This window comes from Centruroides sculpturatus, unplaced genomic scaffold (assembly GCF_000671375.1).
Source record: "Centruroides sculpturatus isolate CEXI.00-Female unplaced genomic scaffold, Cexi_2.0 scaffold109, whole genome shotgun sequence".
In the NCBI taxonomy this organism is placed as follows: Eukaryota; Metazoa; Arthropoda; class Arachnida; order Scorpiones; family Buthidae; genus Centruroides; species Centruroides sculpturatus.
The window spans coordinates 1092443-1100365 of NW_019384440.1; the positions used below are offsets into that span (position 1 = coordinate 1092443).

Below are 7923 nucleotides of genomic sequence, written 5' to 3' on the forward strand. Positions count from 1 at the left end.
TTTTTTCTGTCTTCTTAATTCTATCCCTTTTTCTGTTATTAGTGTTAAGTTCGTGTTTAAGGTTAGTTTTAAGGTTCCGGGTTATATTGTTGCGATCGGGATCTGTATTGTACACGTGCTTTGGATACAGCGAACTAATATTATCGTTGTAATTTCGCATGCTACTGTTTGTACCGTGAAGTTGGAATTCCCCGAAATAGAATCTTTATAAAGACGCGAAATAGCTTAATTGGAAAATTATATCAGCTTTTGTTACTTTATCCTGTCTGCCTTTGTGGTGAATTCTAATTTAGCACACTTTCACACTATAAACAAAAACACGCGCAGTGCAAGTCAAAACACGTCGCGTTATTAACGCAAAGCGTCAACTATCGATCCAAGGTCACACGCATCGGCGCCGACTGAGTACGAAAGTTGAGATCCGTATCCGTATCCGTATCCGCGGATCTAGACACTAATTATCCGTATCCGTATCCGTATCCGCGGATATACATTTTTAATGATCCGGCACATCACTAATCAACAACCTTTGTGTGTAATTATGCAATATTTTTGTCGCAGTGTTTCCCAACGACTACTTGTTCACCGGCAGCAGAGTGGATGAAATCACCGAGCGTTGGTCACGAGTTCGCCCCCGACCAACGGGTTGAATCTAGTGGAAATTGAAATGTTTCCTTCACTTGTGTAATTCTTAAATAGGTGCCAGTTTTTCATCGAAGTTCACCCAAGAAGCACTCTAACCTTGACAGATTGTCTTTGTGTTGCGTGTCTTATTCCATCACTCCACTCTCCGTATTGAATATTGTATGCTAAAACTTAATTATAACAACTCGTTCATTGTAATCGAAGTTTCCATTATAATTAACGTTTGTCTTCAGAGAAATAGCCATTTCTGTGTTGCGTTTTGGGGCTATCAACGAATGGATGATGAAGAAACCATTTAAAGTACTTGTTAAGACAACAAATGACACGCGATCGTAAGCGGTATTTAATCGTTATTTGCTTTCAGTACAAAGCGGTTAAGTCGTTGGCATTGTTAAATTTAATTATACGTAGCTAATGTTAAAGACGGTATGCGAAAAACAGCAAGAAAACAACTCTGCGGAATTACTATTAATTCTTAAGAATAATTATAATTAATAAATTCGCAATAGAAGTGTTTTCGTTTTAACGTGTCTTTTTAACGTCATACTCACTAAACACAGTATTTTTAATAGTTTTAATCATATTTACTTTTTTCCGGTTAATTCTATCAACCGGTTATTACTACAAATATAAGAAAGTCCCTCAAAATTATATACGTTTGTTATCTTTAAATAATAATAATAGAATCATTCAAATCTTCCTCTACAAAAATTACTTATTAATATTATGAATAGAATCTGTAAACGTCACTTGGACAGAATGCGTTCAATCCCCCCACTAATTTATGTTTACACTTAAGCACGCTCGGATGTTGAGAGAGGCAGAAACAGCATCGTACAGACTGAATTGCACCTTTTACGTAACGAATTAAGTGACTGTTGACTTTATACGGACCTTTTACTGTACTTTTTATACATTCCAAGTAGTTCAAGGAGAATTGTATTCGTGCACACGCTTACACCACAATAAGAGGGTGGTGGCTGAGATGAGATTATTTCGTACGATTGAATTATTCATATACAAATTTGGTTAATTCAAGATATAAAAGTAGTAGTAACTGAAAGTTTTTGCAACGTTTCCTTCAAGATTATTTTGGATAAGTATTTTTATAAAGTATAAATATAAGTAATAATGTAGCCATATTGTGTATGTAAACAGCAGTAACTTATACACTAATTATGACGAAGACAAGTATTCGTGGTATGTTAGAACTCTTAGTGACGTAAATGAGAAAGAGAAACATAAATGTCGTCCACCCCAGTGATCCTCGCGATATAATCTTCAACGACTCATCTCGGAACATTGATGGAAGTTGTGAACGATCTTAGAATGGCCGCCAATAACTAATAAATTTTTAATAATTTGAACATTCGGAGATTATAAAATTCGCACGATTAATATAAAACAGCGATTGTTAATTAATATTACACTTTATTACACTTTAATTAATATTATAAATCAATTATTCTTCAACTCGACCTTACTAGTGGTAATTAAGCCGAAATAGCCCCTACCACACCAGGAACTCCGAAAACGAAGTTAAAAGATCCAGTTTGTCTTTAAACAATAAGCAATACAGTATAACCTCGATTATCCGGACTAATTGGGGGATGAAGGTAGTCCGGATAAGGAAAAATCCGGATAATCGAAACAAATACTTTAATTTGTCTTTTAATGATAATACAACACGTTTTCTTTTCGATGACATATCGGTAATATTAAAAATAAATACTGTATTTAAATCGTGATCAAATTTTCAAGAAACAAACGTTCGTATTGAATTTGGTCTACTACTGACCAGCGCTAACACACTACCTATTGTTTAAAAGGCCCTCTGGTAGCGCAAGAAGACAGATTTTATAAAATAAAAAGCAGTCGAAACTGCATTTTTATGAATAAAAACTTGACAAACTATTTATCGTTTTATGACGAGTAAAATTTTTTCGTGGCGTTCGCGGCTTTTAAGTAATGCATAAACCTTCGAGGCGCGAGGCCCTTCGGATTGCGAGGCATAGGCGATGGCCCACGTTGCCCATGCCTTACTTTGCCCTGGGTCATAGAAATGATGTAATTTGAATATATATTATTTATAAATACGTATGTCAAGTTATATTTTTATTACGACGCAAAATATATTTAAGAGTTTATGACCACTGTGCCGGGTGAGACGTTGTTGAAACAAAAAGTGTTATGCATTCCATCACGTACAGTACATAAAGAGTGTCGTAATTCGCCAAGTGCAAATCAGCAAATTCGTAAAATTTTTGTTTATTTTGAACAATCCGGATAATCGAAAAACCGGATAATAGAGGTCCGGATAATCGAGGTTCTACTGTATATATACTAATACTCGTGTATTTTCAAAGAACGTGCTTGACGTGTTTACCTTCAACTTCCAAGTTTCTTTACAGACCAAATAACGTCTACAAAGATTTAAGAATAATTTAATCAGTATACATGATTATCCTTTACAGAATCCAATATTGTTAACGTGTACAAGTACATCTTCCATTAGCGCACGTTCCTATTGTGTCGTAACAAAGCAACGTACAATCTTCGTGATTGTCACAATTAAATGCCAAAGTTTGAATAACTGAAAATACAAGAAGTAACGTTTCAATAAGTATTTAAGTAAATATAACTTTAATTATTTAAAGAATAAGTAAATATTTATCTTACTTAACATTATGCAAATCAGGAATGCCACAACAAAGATAAACGACCAAAAACTCATTTGTATTACTTTACTGAAAGGTAATATAAGATATATATATATATATATATACAAAATATAATTATATATTACTCATATTTCACACAAATTATAAAGTTTTCTTTAATAAATTTAATCGAAGAAAATTAGGGCGCGTAATTACTATAATTGCTTCGATTATAATTCATAATTATATGTGGAAATAAAAGTTAAAATTCTATTCGAGTTTATATTATTTTATAAAACCTGTTTATAACATTTAATTTAAGATAATAAAGTTTTAATGTTGTTTAAATTGTTACCAGACAATGAATTACTAAATTGAGCCTCAAATCTACCGTTTAATTGTCTATTCAAACTTTTAAAATGTTATAATAAAATAAGTTAATAAATCCTTTGAAAGTAAGAACAAAGATATAGTTCAAAGGATCCGACTTGAAATTGTTAAGAATCCTAAGGAGAAGCAACTTCTAAGAATCCCATTCAAACTCGAGACACATCAAAGAGTTTTCCTTATTATAATGCAGTTATAATTCGTATTGTGTTTATAATGTACAGTACAGTACGATACACATAACAAGTCGGAAATATATTAATTTTATTTATTCAGACACAATTATCATAAAAATATGATAATTGATTTAAATACAGAAGTTAGTATTTAGTACAATAACACTTGGATTTTTTACACAAACCCATTGTTTTGGTCTGTTTTCTGCAATAATCACTGCAACCACCAGGAATGTGGCATTTACCACGTACACCTTTAGATGCAAAACTGGAACTAACTACACGAATATTTCGGTTATTGTTATCAATACATTCGGGCGAATGTCCATTTTGGGCTCACGTCTTCAGTATGTGCTACATATAACAATTGCACATAACAATATCTAATAACAAGCAATTGTTATCAGTTATTTAAGTGTAAAATGCTAATTGTTTTAATGATTTATTAGAAATACAGTAATATTATTGACATTGTTTAGATTATTTATACATCAACTATTGTTAAAAACAGTAGTATCATATATATATGACTGTATAAAGCTCTATAAGCTTAAAAATAAAGTAAAACCTCTATTTAACGGATATCCTCGGCCCGAATTAGTACGTTAAATCGAGGTTTCACCATACTTCAATTAATTACGCTTTTGCATGCGCATTTCGTATGGTTAAGTAAATCGAGAGCAATGGGCTTGAAACGATCGTAAGAGCCATTGTTCATCAATCCGCTTACTAAGAAAGGTAGAGTGACGAATTCCGTCTTTTTGGCTTGACATATTTTTATATCACTGTGACAGCATCCCGAGTCTTTAGAGCATCTATGCAATATGGCACAGTGGGGACGATAGATTTTGTAGGGGGTCTTACTGACGGGTATCAATTTACGCACCGGTTTAGAGCAGGCACCTTTTGTGTTTACGGTTCCCTCATATATTTTTGCTTGATTCCTTAGATATTTGTTAAAGATTTGCATTCCGGACTCGTCCAATTGTATTTTCTCTGAAGTGACTTGAGATACGCAACACGGCATCAACACAATAACCAGAAACCCTTGGCTGTACATTTCTTAGTTTAGAAGGAAAATGATGGTGTAGAATGCTTCACAACGAAGATTCGGAACTGCATAGAAGAAAATTTAATATGAAAAAATAATATTATTTTATAAAATTGGATAATCTAAAGTACACGGTGTTGAAAAACAATCTGTTGTTACGTGTGTACACGTAAAGCATATTCTAAAATACTCGACTGCAAAATTAAAAAGAGAAAATCGATCGTAGTTACTCACCAATAAACTTAACTGTTACACTTTCTTTGGTGACGTTAAGTGTCGACGGAAAATAACGACTTCTGTGTTTCACGTAATGCAATTTTTACAGAGATTCATCGAGGATTATCCCAGAAATTGCTTAGTAATTTCGTTAAAAATAATTCGAATTTTTAAAAGTCATCCAGATAACAATTCGTCGAACTCCTCTGTTTCCGGATAGAGATATAAATATCAAAGATCATCCCTATACGGATGACATTTTAAATGCATTTTCGGGTCTCTTTTTTTTTATCAATTATAACGAATCTTTTATAGAAGAATGTTTTAATTAAAACAGCACTAAACGTGGGCTACAATATAAACGAATGTATTTACGCCTGTATTTAATTATATAGCACTAAAATGTTCGGCCAGACTCATAATTGGGGGTGTCGGATAACGGAGACTGGGACCCCCAAGTAAAAATTCCTGGGTGACGTCTTTACTGCTTTGTATTCACCCTTATGTAAAAGTATGTATAAGTAGTTCTTGATATAAAAAGCAACTTTACATTAAACACTAGGAAAGAATTCTTTGCCATTGGATTGAATTGATTGAACAAGGCAATGCAGCGAAGATCTATGAAGGAAAGGAATGTCTTCCGGGTAGATTTTCCGTGTCGTAGGTGTAAATACTGGAAGAAACCCGGAAAATTTCACCTGGCCAGCGTGTGATAAGGTCCGAACCCACGACAACTACAGGGTTTCGGTTGTATCCATTCGGCCACCGGTGGACGTCAATCATTTATGATTCAAGCAAAAGAACTTTTAATTATATTAATATTTTTATTTCGTCAACTTTTATATTACAAATGAATAAATATTCATAAATTATGATTAGAAATAAATATAATGGATGCGTCCTATTCGGACTCTTGTAAATAGTTGAAGATGAAACAACACATTAGTTTCGAATTAGTTGTTTGTTCATGTCTAAAACGGATAATGTTACTTCAAGCAAGTTGACTCTTACAAGCGCATTCCGTATGGTTAACGAAAGTAAGAGCAATTGGCTTTAAAGGACCATGAGAGCCATCACTCATCAACTCACTGACCAAGAAAGGTAGTTTGACGAGTTCCGTCTTCTTGGCATCGCATACTTTTGTAGCACTCTGGCAGCATCCCGAATCTTGAGAGCACCTGTGCAAGATGGCACAGTGAGGAAGGAAGATTTTATCCGGTGCGTTATTCACGGGTATCAACGTACGCGATGGTTTGGAACAAGAACCTTCTTTGTTTACTTTCTTGTTATAATCCCTTGCACGAGATCTCAGATTGCCTCGACTCTCCACCAGTGCCGACTGCACCACGAAAAACAGGATTGTCACCATGGCAAAACGCATAATGGCTCACTTGTTGCTCGTTCTTTACAATAGAAGAAAGTTATAATGTTGGGTTTCTCACGATGAGGTTTTGCAACTGCGAAGAAGAAAATAGAATTAATGATAATGTTTAATATTTAATTAAAAAAAAAAAAACATGATACAGTAAAACCTGTGTAAACCGGAATCGTCCGGATTTGGCAGGTTTACGTTTTAAACAGGTTTATTTTTTTAAAGAGAAAAATCGCTCAGTTACGAAGAATTTTTTCCTGTTAAAGCAGGGTCCGTTGTGGACAGGTTTTACTATAATATGATATTAAATTTTTATATTGTAAATAATTTACAATACATATAAAATCTATGTAGATATACTTTCAGGAATTTAATTATCGTTAACGGAAATGATAAATGTCAATTTATCAATGCTATATATAAAAATAAATGCTAAAATACTAAATTATAAGTTACTATTTTGTTGTGTTATAATTATAAATACAGTAGGCTAAAACCTTTGCAAAACGGAAGAATATTTGATACCCGACTATTCCGGCGAATACAGGTTTTACTGTATTTAAAATTATAACTCTTTGCTAGTCATAAAGAGTATTTTAAAGTGTAATTAAGTAAAACAATGATCGTATTTACTCACCAGTGGAATTAACCTACAGACTTTTATGACGTTCGAAGCTACGAAACTTGAATTGAAAACACAGAAGTTTTTCTTAATTTATATATAACAGTTTTATAGTAATTTCCTCGAGGAATATCCCAGAAATTGCGTCATTATTTCGTTGCAAAAAACCGAGTTGTAAAAGTCATCCTGAAATCCAATTGTAAAGGAAATCTCTTGCCGGATGGAGGAATCCGGAATTACAACTCTTACGGATTCTATTTTAAAATATATTTTAATATACTATATCTATACAATAAAACCTCTATTCCGAATATGTATGTCTCAATCCCTCACCACCCCTGACGTGAGTATTGAATGCAATTCCGAAACTGTAAATGAAAATGGGGTCATATAACACATCATTTAAGGTGAGAATTTCACAAGGAATTGATTATGAAAGATATTTTTGACCTACCTCTAACGGTTACAAAGTTATGCACGTTACATAATATGTTCAATGGGTACATTCTGCAGCAATGGGATGTTAAGTGACTTTCTTTTCCACCCTGTATTAAGATATACATAAACTCGATACATACAGGTTTAGTCTTAAAGTATTATCTTGGTTTTACTAGATTATTAAGGTTATTAATCTTATTATTTAGAGCAAACAATTCACTTCTAGAGCTATTAGGTATGTAGGGTGTAATGGTTTTTTACAGACTGTTTACTCTAATAGAATGGCAATTTTATCAAAAAATTTAAAATTTATTATTTATAATTAAAAAGAGGAATGTTATTGCAACATAATCAGT

The 7923-nt window shown here is 33.1% G+C and overlaps 1 long non-coding RNA gene across 1 annotated transcript; it reads right to left on the minus strand.

Moving 5' to 3' along the window:
- Nucleotides 1-3073: 3073 nt before the first annotated feature.
- On the minus strand, nt 3074-3373 carry LOC111620119. Its single transcript, XR_002755857.1, has 2 exons — nt 3325-3373; nt 3074-3238 (listed from the first exon to the last, which is right to left on the minus strand). It is a non-coding gene; the product is annotated as an uncharacterized LOC111620119 (long non-coding RNA).
- Between the last annotated feature and the right edge of the window lie 4550 nt (nt 3374-7923).